We start from the raw sequence: 16,546 nt of genomic DNA, 5'->3' as shown, positions 1-16,546 counted from the left end.
TTTGTCTTGCAACTTTATATGGATGTTTTAAGTGGGTCAGAGTACTTGAATCCATAAATTTTTCTATACCCAATATATTTTATCTCAGAATTGGAGAAAAATTATAAAAAACTTAAAAATAACTTAGCTGTCCTTATATACGATGCACCTTTCAAGTATAAGATAGTCTGGTCACTATAAAAACTAGTAAAACTAGTAGAATAAGGTTGATGGTTAACTTTCTCAGTTTAACTATGTATTGGAATATCCACTTATAAATTTATATTAGTAGCTACATATTATCAATAAACATAATTTTATAATAAATTATAAAAATGATGTTACTAAATTCATAATCAAGTTTTAATTGTGTTAGTCTTTAAAGTTATTTAACTTCATCATAATGATGTTGTAAAACAATTTAAATTATAAAAATTAAAATATTTTCTTTTTAGAGAAAATTAAAAGATAATATTTTGATATGTCTATATTTTAAATATATTGCTCTATTTAATTATAAGTAACAAAGATAATTTTTGCACTTTTCTTTCTTTTTTCTCTTTTCCCTAATGGCATTAAATACCCTTCATATAAATAGTTTTTAAAGAATGTGTAATACTCCATTGAACAGATAACCATGACATCATTGAAAGAGCTCTTATTTTTGGACTTAAAGGCAATTTCCAAGTATCAGTTACTCTAATTCTTCAATGAGAATATTTGTGCTTAAAATCTGGTTAGTCTTCTCTTTGCATATATTCCTAGACTTAGAATAGTGAGTCAAGGCTTGTAGGTGTACTTAAGGCTCTTGGTCCATATTGTTGCAATCATGTAAGAATTTCAGGTTCTAGGAATGTATGTAACGTTGTTGTAAGTAATTGGATTTTTGCCCATGGCCTCAAAGAGCAGACTTCTTTGATAGCTGTACAAGGTAGATTTAAGATCAGAGTACAATTAAGAGTCTCCTCATGCATTTCTATTCTGCTTGCTTTTTTTTTTTTTTTCTGAGCAATATATCATTCCATCATAATCATATTCATCATCTCTTTTATATAATATGTCATTTGACATGGGTATGCTTTCTCCATGGTCAGTGGCTCAAACTCCTATTCAAAGATTGCTATTCAATTCTGAGTTAGGATTTGTGAGAATATCAAAATATTTAGTTTGTTAGCTTATACACTACTTGTATAGATGGTGCATATATAAAATGTATAGATCTCTTTAGAAAGATGATTCATATACCAAATTCATGAAGTAAGAATAGAAGAAACACTATGCATAATGTTACACAGCAATACTTGAATAAATGCCAAATGAGTGTAAACAAAGAAAGTTACCAGCTATTACATGGATCAAGTCATTAGCCACTGCAGCTGTTGACCTACAAGTATACCCTAAAAGGAATTTAGGATGAGGCATCCTGTGTTTTGGATACATGGGCCCCTAGATAGATAAAATGGAAGAATTTCAATGACCCTCAGATTCTTACATCTTTTCATATATAGATAAGCACTAAAATCATTAACTGAGATATCTGATCCACATGACTAGCAGTAACATTTTACCAAGATGTATGCTTGATAACATGTATTTCTTACCTGAAAAAAAAAAAAAAAAATCCAGGATGTTCCCCTACCTCTGTGGAGCAGTTTCTTAGCACTCCCGGAGAGGCTGTCTCCTGGGCTATAGTCCTCATTAAGTCTCCAAATAAAACTGAAATTCACAGCTCTCACATTGTGTGTTTTTATTTCAGTCAACATGAGTGATTTCAAAGAAGACCAAGGTCACCACTAGACCATGACCAATAAAAGGTTTTTCTTGGAAGACCATAAAGTTCTGATCTTCCCTTTATATGTGAAAAAGTTAATAATAGAAAGAAGACACATCAGTTCAATGACTAAATACTGTGATTTATAAAAAATATATATTTGGTCATTCAGATATGTTTGGTCTTTGTCCACAGTTCCTGGATCACAGGTCCCAAAACCCTTGAAATTTCCTGAGTGATAAAAATAATGGAAGCATCTTTTGTCATAATATTTGGTCTCTTGTTATCACTTCTTGAAATCGCTTCAGAGCCAAAAATATAAAATGGATGTCTTGTTATTCATAATGCACAACAACTGGGTTTATCTTAATAAGGGGACTTTTGGAAGGCATGTAATGATGGGAGACTGTTTGCCAAGGAAACCATGAATAGACAGCTGGAGCTTTCAGTCCCACCTCCTGACCTTCTGGGAGGGGAGAGAGGCTGGAGATCGAGTTCAGTCCCCAATTGCCATTAATTTAATCAACCAAGCTTGTAATGAAGCCTCCATAAAACCCCGAAAGAGAGAGCTCATGAGAGCTTCCAGGTTGATGAACAAGTGGAGATGTAGAGAGAATGGAGCATTCAGAGGGCGTGGAAGCTCTGTTCTCTCCATACTTTGCCCTATGCCTCTTTTCCATCTGGCCTTTCTGGAGTTATATCCTTCTATAATAAACCAATAATCTAAAAAGTAAAAAAAAAATTATCTGAGCTCTGTGAACTGCTCTAGAAAATTAATTAAACCCAAAGTGAGGGTCGTTGGGACATCCAATCTATAGCAGGCTAGTCAAGTGACAACCTGGAATTGTGACTGGTGTCTGAAGTGGAGAGGGGAGGTAGTCTTGTGGGACTGAGCCTTTACCTGTGGAATCTGTCATTATTTCTGGGTAGATAGTGTCAGAACTGAGTTGAATTATAAGACAACTAGCTGGTGTCTGAGCATTGCTTATTGATATGGGGGGAAACCCCTCACCTCCATGTTGGAATTGGGTGATCAGAACTTTTACTATTTCAATGTTTAGTAAACTAGATGGTTTTCGGGAACTAATAATATCAGGATCCTTATAGTCTAACTCTGGTCTTATGTACATATTTCATCAAGAGTATCATCCCCATGGTAACATCATAAGCAGGATGTAAGAGACCAGTAATGGTTTAACTTAGCTTAAAGGAATCAAAATATCTGAATATTAATTCTCCTTGTCAGTAATTTATTAGATATGTGACTTTGGTCCAACTACATAGCTTTTCTGAGCCTCAGTTTCAATGTTTCAAAGACTCTTGGCATACTGCAATTGCTCAATAAATATTAGCTTTCTTCTTTGTTGTTTTGTTAATGTCTTTGATTATGCCCATGCCAACATTTGCAAGCACCTACTCCAGGGCATTCTCCGTGCCTTCCTGTCTTCTTTCTCATTTTCATTTTCTTCCATACATCTTTCCAACAGGTCTCCCTTGTCTTGTCCTTTTGTTCCATCTTTAGTTGTAAAGACGTGATAATGATACTATTGATAAACAGTTATTGAACAGTTAATATACACTAGAGACTGTGCTAAATGCTTTACATTCATGTCAATTCTAATAACCCCATATGGTAAGATCTACTGTTACCCAAGCTTATTCTCTTATTCCATTAATCTCATAGATGGAATAAAGGTTCAGAAATAAGTACTGTCTTCAGTGTTACACAGCTGGTAAGTAGCACAGCTGGGATTCAAATCCATATGTGGTCAGAATCCAAAATCTTGCACAATTCAGCATAGAATGTGTTTCACAAAGTCTAAGGAGGTGGAGAGAAAGATGTAACTAAAGTTTATGTTTGGCCATTAGTTGTTAAGATTGGTCCCATAGAAGTTGTTTTAATTTGTCTTTCCCTTCTGTTCCAAGAACATTTTAATATTAAGTTATATATAGTAAATAAAAATAATATATAATGTCATGAAATTAGAGGATTTTCCCCGTGTTGTATACAAGCAGGTGAAATGTTAGGATGGGATCATTCTGTCACCCTAGAAGTTAAGAATGAAGACAGAAGCAAAAATTTGGGGATGTTTAATCATTTTAGTATTACTTAAATTTACATTCTCAAAAGTGTCTTAAACATCAACTATGTAATATACCAGAGATGCTTAATTGCATTTATCATTCAGTTTATATTACTGTAAGAAATTATTTTGGTTGAGTTATCCAGAAGCATATTTTCAAATTGTTTTCTCTGCACAATATTTATAGTAGTTGTTTTTCTACTTCTAAGATTGTAATTAGTTTATATAAGAAGGCTTTCTGCAGTGTTTAATGTATATCCCAAAATCAAGAAGAATAACTCACTGAGTAGGAACAAATAATGTAACAATTTCAGACTCTATCCTACTGTTCTTCATGACAGTGTAAAAAAATTCAGCTCGTGGAAACCACTTCTAATTTTGTAACCTCAAGTGCTTTTGCAAATTAGTTTCAGAATCCATTTCCCATTTCCCCACCCAACCTCCATTGAAGTAGAGAGTGGCATTTTGCTTCTCATTTTACTTGAAACTGCTATTAACACTTACAAAGTTCTGAAATGTTATAGTCAGTTTCTTCTCTGAATCACACCTCCAATAACATCCAGAAATGTATGAAAATACGTTTTAAGTAATAAACGTTATTTTAATTAAAAATGATATTCTTGAATTGATAATGACATGGGACGTGTTAACAAGAGCTCATTGATAGACTTAAAGGGCTAAGTAACCCAAATATCACTTTTGAATTTGATCTGGGAAAATTTCATCAATATATGCTGGATTTAATTATCAATTATTTCAGGATACCTACTTTTTGTTCTGCAAACAAACCCATCCATTCAATTTGTCTTAGTTTACATAATTATTTTGTTTTTACCCAGAACAATACTAGCAATGAAGTATATAACATCCATTACTCAATAAAAAAAGAAAGGGAATTTGGATACCCATTATGGGAACCAGATCACCTCAAGTCCTCTGTAATGTAAATATTCTGCACTAAAATATTTTTGTAGCATTTTTCCTAAGGACATTTACCATAATATAGAGTTAATTATGAAACTGTTAAAAGATAAAAATAAATTAAGAGGCAGTGTGAGGAAGATAAGAAGTACTCTCCCAAATAATTGTTGACAACAGATGGAGAGTCAATGAAGTAGAGAGATACAGATATTTCATCCTCAAATGACAATTTCTGAAAGGGAAGTTCTCTAAGTATAAACACAAGATTGCATTAACAGTTCTAACCAGATCTCAGAGAATGTAAGACTCACAGAAGACAGGAAAGAAATTCTTAATTAACCTTTTTATAACTAAAAACATTTTACTGTCCCTAAATTCTCAAATTGTAATCTTAAATTAATAAGAAAGCAGTGAACTATTTTTACTGTACAATTACTTGACAATTTACAAAGAGTATCAATTTTCCTTATAATAATTAATTATATTTTCTAATATATTGCACATCAATTGCACATCAAGCCTTCCTGATAGATCATTTTGATCCTGTCATTTTCAATTAATCATGCCTGTTTGCTGGTGATGTTTATCCTGGAAAACTGTCATAAAAATATTATTCTAGCACAGTATTTCCTACATCATAGAATAGATTATTTCCACTATTATTAATAGTAGAAAGTACATATTTGCATATATCATATAACTAATTCCTTTATCAAATAGTTTATTATGCTTATAAACATATTTGAATAAGTCAAGTAATTTCTAAATAAAATTTTATTTTTTAATTGCTGAATCTTGTAAAACTGCACAAAGGAGTATTTGTTCTATCGGTATGAGGAGTAATCTCAATGTCAGTGTCACACTATGAAATTCTTGTTTTATCAAATGGTTCTGGAATTCTGAATTTTTCTTTTATTCACTTAGTAAGAATTATTGAGTGTCTACTGTATGCCAGACACTGAGCCTGACTCTGAGGACACAATAATAAATAATGGAGACTCACCTGCTGTCCAAATATTGCTTCTATTCCTGAAGGACCCTCCTTTAACTTTGCTTTTTAGGTTCTGATAATAGTATTCTTTTGAATATCATCAATAGTTAAAAAGCATTGTTTTCCCTTTGAAAATGAATTTCTTAGTAAGGAGGGTTATGGAAGTGGGCTAACAGCCATTTGTTATTTTAAATTAAGTTTAGTGAAATGCAGAATGCTCACATTGTCATTGTTCCTTTTTTTCAAAATCATAGATTAAATAAAATACAGTGGGAGCAAAACAGGTTCTGAGGGAAATTGTAAAAATAATGCCAAAATTGTTTGAGCAAAGGCATCCTCTTAGAAGGCATATTCCACAAATGCAGCCTTTCACAGCTAGTAAAAGAGCTTTCCTTTCCTTTTCTTGCATCTCTCAGAACACAGTCTGGGCATCCAGCAAATGCTTTGGTGTACTTGTTGGAATGTTCACCAGCACCTGACAAGGTCATAGAGTGATAACTGTGAATATCAAAATTTTATCTGCTGGTTCTCACATACAGAAGACAGGATCATAAAACAAAACAAAAACAAAAGACAAAACAAAACAAAAACCAATTGGTTGGGTTTTTGCAGATGTCCTGCATACATGTAGTTTTCTATTTCCTATGGTAACAGGTAAGAAAACAAAAAAGAGAGGATGGAGTTGGTATTGATATCTGGATTCTTGTTTCTGGTCATAAATTTACCATCTCTCTGACCATACATCCAGGAAAATGTCACTTTCAATTTACTGCCTTTAAAAGGCCTTTGTAACACTGGGGTGTGATGGGAATTCATTACAATGAAGTACTTTGAAATCTTCAACTTTTAAATACCAAACAAGTCCAATGATTATTAGTATTCAAGGCACACAATGCCAGTCAAAATATAGAAAGTTCAGAGCAGTTTGGTAACCTGGAAAACAGGGAAATGAAAAGTGTACTGTGTACATATGATAAAAAAGCATTCAATATAAAAAAGACAAATGCTCCAATACAAAAATGTAAAAAGTGTGTAAACATTCATGAGACAAATGAAATAACCAATAAAATATCAAATACTCAACCATACTATTAACCAAAGACACACAACTTAAAGCAAGAGATATTATTTTCACATATCAAATGGGCAAAAATTTAAAAGCATGTCAGTGAGACTGTGAAAAAAATGGACTCACACATACACTGCTCATAGGAGGCAAAACTTGGACATTTGTTATTAAAAATTGAGCATTAATTATCATTAAAAATGTATTTGGAATTTAGCTTCAACTGTTTAACACTTATCTTTCCCATATTTCATTTGAAATAATATCAAAATAAGGAAAATTCTGGATTAGTGAAAAATTAAAATAGGGAGGAAATTAACCCTCTCTTTTCTTATGAGTGACATGTGATTAGGGTAAATCTTTATGAAATCTATCTATATTAAGGGAGACTAGCTACTTTTTATAAATATATAGTTGGAGTTAGCTGTCACTTCTATGGATTCAGATGCAGAGAGAAATTTCCTCTGCTTAGAAATGGCCCATAGGCTCAAAGTTGTGCTCTAAAATATGTGAGAAAATTTATACATTGCCACTCTTTTTCTTTTTTCCATCAATAACTTCAACACCATAGTGTGGTTTTGCTTGTTATCATTTCCGAGTGACAAACAGGTAATAGTCATCTTTTTGGGCAACACAAATAGGTAAATATGAGTGAGGAAGAAGTGAGAGCAATGGGTCTGGATAGAGGGAGAAGAGAGAACACAAAGGAGGAATCCAAAGATGGTCAGAGTGTGATTTACAGTTTTTCCAGTCTCAATTTTATTTTTGTATTTGCCCTTGATGACTTTTGATGACTTAGATTTAATGCATATTCCCAAAATCTAAAATTGTATTGTAAAATATCTTATTAAAATGAATATATATATATATATATCTTACCTCATTTAATCCTCAACCCCCCTTTCGGGTGAGGCTTTTAACCTCATTTTACAAATAAGAAGAATGAAGCCATACAGAAGTAAGAGGAAAAATAAGGCCTAAAATCAAGTTCTTATTAATGGATAATTGGAAATATCCATATTGACTGGATATTTGATGATAATAAATTGTTTTAAATTTTACATCTAATACTAATGTTTTGGTTAAGTTAATGAGTTCTCATTTTAAAAATTACATACTGAAATACTAACATATGAAATGATAAGATTTCTCAGATACATTCAAAAAAATTTGAAGGAGGAAGGTTGGAAGGGGGTGAGGCTAGGGTAGGACTGGCCAAGGTTGATGGTAGCTGAATTCAGGTGGTAGGTAGATGGCAATTTTTCATACAAAACTATTTATGCGTATGTTCAAAATTATCCATTATGAAAGTTAAAACAATATCAATACTAAATATTTCCATCTCCAAACCCCATGCTTTAAAACACACACAATAATTTCTTTATTAATATTTACTTGAAAAAGAATCACGATTTCTGTTTCTCTCCTTGTTTTTTGTTCCCATCTTTATGTCAGCAAAAGTTGAATTAAATTATTTCTTTATCTATTACTACATAATTTAGTTTTTAACTAAAGTTTCACAAATAAGCAAAGAAACAAACAAACCATGTATCATCTCCAATAATGTTGTTTAGAATTGGTGAGTCCCAGGCTAAATGTATTTTACCATTATTTCTATTCCCAAGGAGGGTTAAACTGTTTTAGAAAAAATATTATTTGATTATAATGTCTCTTAACCTCCACTTCCAAAGTCATTGAACATCTTACTTAGTGGTGGATCACTGTTGTGTAAAGGTTTTAATGAGAAAATCTGATATAATGCTACCAAACCCATACACATTGTGTAGTTGGATTTCAGCCTAGAGGTTGCTTAGTCATTTTTTAAAAAGGAATGTATTCCCTTCATTTGGAGAAATGACAATGGGATTCTTTTGTTACCAATTAAAAGGCAGTCGTAAAGAGTAGGGAAAGACATGCTGGCAGGGCTTGCTTTAAGCAGAGGTATGGTGAGTTTGCAAATGTGAATTCATTTTAGTGATGCAAGTGAGAATCCCGGCCCCCAAATCTATAACTTCGGTTCCTCTATTATAGTTTGTTTGATGTCAGAGAATTAAAGATTCATGATTTATAAAACAAAAGTCTGGAGGTGGAAAAACCTGACTGTAAAGAAATTAAAATGCAATCAAGGTGATAAAACAAATGCATATAAGACAATCGAAAAATCACAATAAATAAGAAATTAAAGTGTATGTAACAAACTAAAAAACACAGGGTCTACTGTGGACAGCAAGGTGAGTGGCAGCTCCCTGTAGACGTGTGAAGAAGAATCCTCCCCAGGAGGCAGGTCTCAACTGGAGGCTGTAGTTGGACTGTGGGATCAGGTCACACCAGCAGATGCACTGAGGTGGAAGTGAGCATTGAGGACACTAAAAAATGCATTCCTTAGTATGCAGGCATTTTTCTATAAAATTCAAGTACTATCTGGGGAAGTTAGATGAATTTTTTTCAGTCTTTTTATCTCAAAAATGAAACAGCTATTTATAAAGTTGTCTATGTGATAGCATTCTCCACATGAACAGTGCAGAAACAACTGGAGCTTTGATAAAGAAATAGGACAGAAAAACTCCTAAATATGATTGGGGTTCAGTGCTCTAGTACAGGAGGACATCTCAGAAGCTAGGCATCATGGAAGGCACTGGAAATTTGGAAGAAAGCTGATAAGGTAGTGAGGTAATTCCAAAACTGGGCAATTGCAGAGACCGAAGTGATATGAGTGAGGTACCTAGGGGGCAAATTCAAGGTTGCACTCATTTTCAGGGGCTGACCCCACACTTGTACCACCCTGATGAGGACTTCCTTAATATTTGTGCCCTAGGTGCCTTCCTCCCTTCTGTTTGTCCTGATCCACGTACCATTAAAAAACGTCAACTAGAGTAACATTCTACTCAAAACTAAGGCTATGTGTTCTGTATAAATGTATTTGTACAGATTTTATCAGATTTTCTCCCTCTCTCTCTCTCTGTCACTTATCTCTCTTTATGTATTATCTATCTATCTATCTATCTATCTATCATCTATCTATCTACCTACCTATCTATCTACCTATCTATCTATCATCTATATATCTGTTGACAGGAAAATCATTCAATAATGCTATACTAATTCAGCACAGAAAAAAAGAGAAACACTTTTAATTACAAATATTTCTGGATAATTAGAATATTTAGTTGGTTTACCTGCTCTGTACCATTAGATTCAAATACTAATAAATATTTTCACTTTTTCCTCAACTATATACTAAGAATAGCTTTGTATGTTGGAAACACAAAATTGGATCTACCTAGAGACCTTCCTGAATTTAACACACTGTTTAGTAGGTGAAAGATAAATATTTTGTAAAAAAGTAAAATTTGAGCTAGATTTTGAAGAACAAATGAACAACTACTTATTAGATCAGTGCTTTCCAGATAGACCAGATATCAAGAACCAACTAGGAACATTTTATTTTAAGTGGAGTCCTTAAAAAGATATAAAGAAATAATTTATTAATTCTTATTTTCATGACAGATGTATCCGGGAAAGATTGTAAGTTTTGTAAAATAATATGTTTTGAACTTCTATCCATCTATCACCTCACTCCCAACATACTTGTGCCTCCTTGCCAACACAAACAGTTTGTATTGAAAATTCTACTGGACTTAATATGTTTTCTTTGGAAAAAGCTGTCCAACAAAAAGATGCTTTCTGTAACAATGACCACAAATTTAATATTAGAGAGATTTTTATAATAGTACTTAAAATTCTAAAATAAATACTGCTTTCATTTTATAATTTCCACATGAAAGTAACTTTCCTGTTCTTCATCATCTCTTCTGCAGCACCCTGTCTCCATTTTTAATATAGATTTTCTCCCATTTCTCCCAAAGGTATTTATCAATGCCTTTCTATGTTTATGAAAGGTGTATGGCCAGCAGGATAGGTTGAGTTTCTATAAAAATTATTTTAATTTTATTATTTTCTGTTACTTTCATAAAATAAAATTCTGTTTGAAAAAGAAAAGAAAAAATGTCATTGGCTTAATTACAAAGGAGAATTAATATTCTCGTGTATTTTAATATTCTGTTTCATACATATTTTTAAATATTCTACATTTGCACAATTTTGTTTATCTTTATTAAGTACTTTATAAGAAAATGTATTGATTATGCATATTAACTTTTGTCAATTTCAGAATTAGATACTCATTAGACTTTTAATGGGATTTCATAAAAACTTTAAGTTAATTTATTTTAAAAATTGACATCTAGGGCTTGAGGCAGTCGGAGCCGAGGCGCTGGGCAGCGTCCTTGCGCTCCCGCCCTGCTTCGGTGTGCGGCTGCGGCCGGAGGCTTTGCAGGTGAAAATACAGCGTTTGTGAAGAGTGAATGGTTTCTGAGACAGAGTACTATTTTGAAGCGCTGGAAGAAGAATTGGTTTGACCTGTGGTCAGATGGTCACCTGATCTATTATGATTACCAAACTCGGCAGAGTGTAGAGGATAAGGTCCACATGCCAGTGGACTGCATCGACATCCACACGGGACATGAATGTCGGGATATTCCGCCTCCAGATGGGAAGCCAAAAGACTGTCTGCTGCAGATTGTTTGCCTAGGTGGGCAAACCATCAGTCTTTGTCCAGAAAGCACAGATGATTGTTTGGCCTGGTAATTTACACTTCAGGATTCCAGGACAAACACAGCTTATGTTGGCTCTGAAGTCATGTATGATGAGACTGCCGTGGCTTCCTCCCCACCTCCTTACACAGCCTATGCTGCACCAGCCCATGAGGCGTATGGCTATGGTCCATACAGTGGTGCATACCCGCCAGGAACTCAAGTTGTCTATGCTGCAAATGGGCAGGCTTATGCTGTACCCTACCAGTACCCGTATGCCGGACTTTACGGACAGCAGCCTGCCAACCAAATCATCATTCGTGAGAGGTATCGAGACAAGGACTGTGACCTGGCGCTGGGCATGCTGGCTGGAACAGCCACAGGCATGGCCTTAGGAGCTCTGTTCTGGGTCTTCTAGAGTCCTTGGAACCTGGATGTGCATAGCTTCTGATACCCTGGGTGCAATAATATAATTTGCAGGGCATTTCTGTTTGTTATAAATGTTTTTAATAACAGTTTTAGTAGTTCTTTTGTAAGAAGTGACATCATACTTATAACTAATCCATATAAGTACCACAGAGAAGGCTTTGGACTGCTGTTTAGCTAAAACGTAGACTATTTGGGGGCACTGGCTCATTCTAGGAGTTTTTTTATGGAACTCTCAGAATACCTTATTTGAACACACCTGTTTGTAAAGGCCATTTTCTTTTTAGAGTTAGGCCTTAGTGCTTAAGGGATAATTTATTTTAGTGTTATGCTAGTAACATGGTGATGTATGAGTGAGTGAGTGATTGTGGCAAGAAGAACTGCAGCTGTTTTGGTTTAATGTCAGACTTTGAAACCTCAGACCAGAACTGGTTGCACGTTACTTCAGGATTTGTAGGATGGAACCTTCCTGAGGCAGCCGTGTGATATCCCCACAGCCTCTAGGGCTCTGCAGACTTTCAGCAAAGCTGACTGCTCAGGATGATGGGCGGGATGGCAGATCCCCCCCTTTAAAATGATGCTTTTTCATTTTATTCTTACTAGTTTGTTTTTGGTAGTGATCCTTGGAAAACATCCCAAATTAGGAGTAGACTTGAGTCTCAGCGTTTTAGGGCTTTATCATTTAAAACTCGAACAAGGCAAAACAATTACAAACAAGTGTGTGGAGGTAGATTTGCTTTATTCAGAGACATCATGTTTTTAGTGTTTGCTTTGAGCGTTTTTATTGCCACTTCAGCCTACTTATAGCTTATTTTTCTACTTGTTGAGAAAGTAATATTAAGAGAATGGTGAGGAAAGTGGAATGAGAGCCATAGTTACAGTGTTACTGTTTCAGGGGATTGGGCTGCACTAAGGATTCTCTTTTCCACCCTTCTGAAGGCTGTTAAAGAGCCCATTTCCTGTCCTGTGCAGGACTGGGGCACTGTGGCTCTCCTGGAGCACTGGGGTGCCTGGAGCCCTGGTGATGGCATGGTGGGGTAGAGTCAGGTTACAGATGGGAATTGCAGCCTAAAGACATGAATGACCTGCGCAAGGTATTACCTCACCTGACCAGGACACTAGCCTTGTTTTTATTCTTCACTCAAATGTCACAGAGACGTTTAAACCATTTAATTTGAGCCCCAACTATGTGTGAAGCTCTGGAAAACTGAGAGTCATGCATTTTTGTTATTTCTTATTTCTTTATTTATGTAAATTTTAAAATTTCAATTATTCCAGTTTTCTGTCCTGCATGCTTTAAAAAATTTACTTTTTACAAAGGCAGTTTAGCACATTGAAGGTCTCTGCCTCTATACTCCATATGGCCCTATTTTCCATAAAATACACTTGTAGTAGCACAAATTCTGTTTTTAATCTATGTGGCCAGTTACATACATAGTCATTTGTTTCACTGATCAACCCACTCCATCTCTAAGGCAGACTTAAATAGATCTATCTCCGTATGAATCCAGATGCCAAATGAACTTTGTGGTGACCATAGGTCTCTTTTCCTAGCCAATTCTATTGCACTTGTTGACACTGGAGAGTTTGTTTCCAGCTGAAAAGAAGTATACTTGGCTGTCATCTCTTCGGATGTTTGACATGGTGGAAAGTTGCCATATGTGATGTGTGACAACACTGGTTTTGATGGTTAAAAGTGTTGCTTTAGTTATTTTACATCTATGTAATAAGAATGGTTTTGTTCAGATGGTAATCATTATTTGAGCTGTATGCTTTACTTACAAAATACTAAACTCAGTTTTTAATGTTACATCGGGGTATTAATTTTGAACTTGGTGTTACTGGAACCACAGATACCGAGTTATGTCTTGAGTTATGTCAGTGAAATGCCCTTGAAGCAGATGGTCTCCCTGTGTTCCCCTGGCTTCCCTCTGACAGAAGGGGGAGAGCTATGGACTGAAGCTTGGGCACACATGTGCCCCCCCATATCCAGTCCCTGTCCCCAGTGGGGCCAGCCCCACTGGGCAACTATAGTTGAGTCTTGAAGTTCACTGTCACTAGTGACTTGATCCTGAGAGGAAATACATACTCGGTATAAAGATGGGCTGAGATATTTCATTTCCCTGGCCCCAACTCTCGTAGATGCCAATGCTTAGGTAATCCTAAATCAAGAAGTTAGGTGAGTTGGAAAGAACTTGTTCAGGTTTAGTCAGTATTTTACTTCCATGTGTACTTTTAACAGTTGGCCATTGACATTGCACACATGCCAGTCTGCTTGTTTCTTAGCTCTGTTCTTTGAATTCCTTGAGTTAACTTCAGGGTCTTAGATGTAAAGAGAAGGGAGAGACCCGTGGTTGTGTTTCAGATCATCATTCATGAAACAGACCAGACTGGGATGCAAGATCTGTATCATGGGAGAAGTTCCTGCCATTGAGACAGAATGACCCACATTTATTTTCTACATTAATTGTGATACTATGTGATCTTTCTTTCTCCTTCCCAAGTTTATGTAGACACCAGCATGGGATGCAGTTCCATTTTTTTCCCCTAGGGTTGATCTTTTTTTCTGATTGCTTGCCTGTCTCTAGTATTCTGTTGTGTCCTCAGAACCTATTTTTCCCTGTATATGCAAATTGTGTATTTATAACTGATAATGTTAATACATTAAATGATTGTTAACATTAAAGCATAAAAAAAATTGACATCTAAAATTCTCATATCTCAGTACAAGTAAAAGTCCTTATAAGGACATTCACTCATCCAGTTGCCCATTCATCTGCAAACATACTCCCTCTGGAGCATTCAAACGAGGCCATGGGTTCCAAAGATTGATAAAGAATTGGTCACCAATCTCAAACAGCTCAAGAAGAGACAGACATTTAAATGAGTAAAATAATAAACAATGCCTGATCAGTAGAATATGGAGTGTAACAGGTATGTTACAGTGGTGGTCCTGGATCTGAAGAACAGTTGTTATTTGAGTGGGTTGTGAAAGATTTTATGTAGTGGAATATAACTGAGTTTGTGAGCTAGGTTAATTCATAGGGGTTGAGGTCAAGGGTGAACACAGTGGGTGATAAAATGTGTAAAGGGATCTCCATTGCTAAGTCAAAAAGACATGGAATAACATGTAGCATTAAGGGATTTGGTTAGAGATTAATGCTACAGGTATGCCATTCTAGATGATGAGGTTGGAAAGGGGAAAAAAAGGACCTATTCATGGGTGATATTTTATGAAATTTTTGAGAAATACAAAGATAGCTCTAGTCAGACATGGAGATGTACTGACCAATGAAGCAAGAATCAAAGCAGGGCTGAATCTTAGAAAAAATTCAATGGTGGCGGTTTTCCAGAGATCTCATTTTCTCCTACTATATTTTGATTTCTTATTGCTCTATACATATTGATGCTATATGTGAACAATATAACTTTTTTTTGAGGTTTTAATTTTTATTGGAGTATAGTTGCTTTACAGTGTTGTGTTAGTTTCTACCGTACAGCAAAGTGAATCTGCTATACATAGACATATATCCCCTCCTTTTTGTATTTCCTTCCCATTTAGGTCACCACAGAGCACTGAGTAGAGTTCCCTGTGCTATACAGTAGGTTCTCATTAGTTATCTATTTTATACACAGTATCAATAGTGTATATATGTCAATCCCAATCTCCCAATTCATCCCATCCCCCCTTTCCCCCACACTGTTCTCCATAGTGGCTGCACCAAATTAAATTCCCACAAACAGTGCAAGATGGTTCCCTTTTCTTCACATTCTCAACAACACTTTTTATTTGTTGCAAGTTTTAAATAATTGCTATTCTGACAGGCATAAGGTGATATCTCATTGTGGTTTTGATATGCATTTCCCTGGTGATTAGTGATGTTGAGTATCTTCTCAAGTGCATGTTGGCCATCTGTATGTCTTCTTTACACAAATATCCATTCAGATCTTCTGCCCATTTTTAAATCAGTTTGTTTGTTTGTTCTTTTTTTTGATGTTGAGTTGTATGAATTATTTATATATTTTGGATATTGACCCCTTATCAGACATATCATTTGTAAATATCTCCTCGTATTTAATATGTTGCCTTTTCATTTTGTTGTCGGGTTCCTTTGCTATGGAAAGCTTTTTAGTCTGTTGTAGTCCCATTTGTTTATTCTGCTTTTGTTGCCCTTGCCTGATGAGACAGATCCCCCAAAAATATTGCTATGCTATATGTCAAAGGGCTTACTGCTATGTCTTTTTCTAGGAGTCTTATGGTTTCATGTCTTAAACTTATGTCTTTAAACTGTCTTATTTTTGTATATGGTGTAAGAAAGTGGTCTACACTACTTTCATTCTGTTGCATGTAGCGGTCCAATTTTCCCAACACCATTTATTGAAGAGATTGTCTTTTCCCCATTGTATATTCTAGCCTCCTTTGTTCTAGATTAATTGACCTTATAAGGATGGGTCTATTTCTAGGGTCTCTATTCTTTTCCATTGATCTATGTGTCTGTTTTTGTGCCAGTACCATTTTGTTTTAATTACTATAGCTTTGTAGTATAGTTTGAAATTAGGCTGCATGATATCTCCAACATTGTCCTTCTTTCTCAAGATTGCTTTGGCTATTTGAAGTCTTCTGTGTTCCATAAAATTTTAGGATGATTTGTTCTAGTTCTGTGAAAAATTCCTTTGGTATTTTGGTAGGAATTACATTGAGTCAGTAGATACCTC

At 35.0% G+C, this 16,546-nt stretch overlaps 1 protein-coding gene and 1 pseudogene across 1 annotated transcript in view; one reads left to right on the top strand and one right to left on the bottom strand.

The window, feature by feature from the left end:
- The window catches only part of LRRTM4 (leucine rich repeat transmembrane neuronal 4), a 903,913-nt gene that overhangs the window by 96,882 nt on the left and 790,485 nt on the right, over positions 1 to 16,546 (bottom strand). The window lies entirely within an intron of this gene.
- LOC103000431 (pleckstrin homology domain-containing family B member 2-like) lies at positions 11,260 to 11,822 on the top strand (annotated as a pseudogene).

The sequence above is a fragment of the Balaenoptera acutorostrata genome, chromosome 12 (assembly GCF_949987535.1).
Source record: "Balaenoptera acutorostrata chromosome 12, mBalAcu1.1, whole genome shotgun sequence".
Classification (NCBI taxonomy): domain Eukaryota; kingdom Metazoa; phylum Chordata; class Mammalia; order Artiodactyla; family Balaenopteridae; genus Balaenoptera; species Balaenoptera acutorostrata.
Note: the sequence above shows the minus strand (reverse complement) of the source record. Positions and strands in the feature narration are given on the sequence as shown.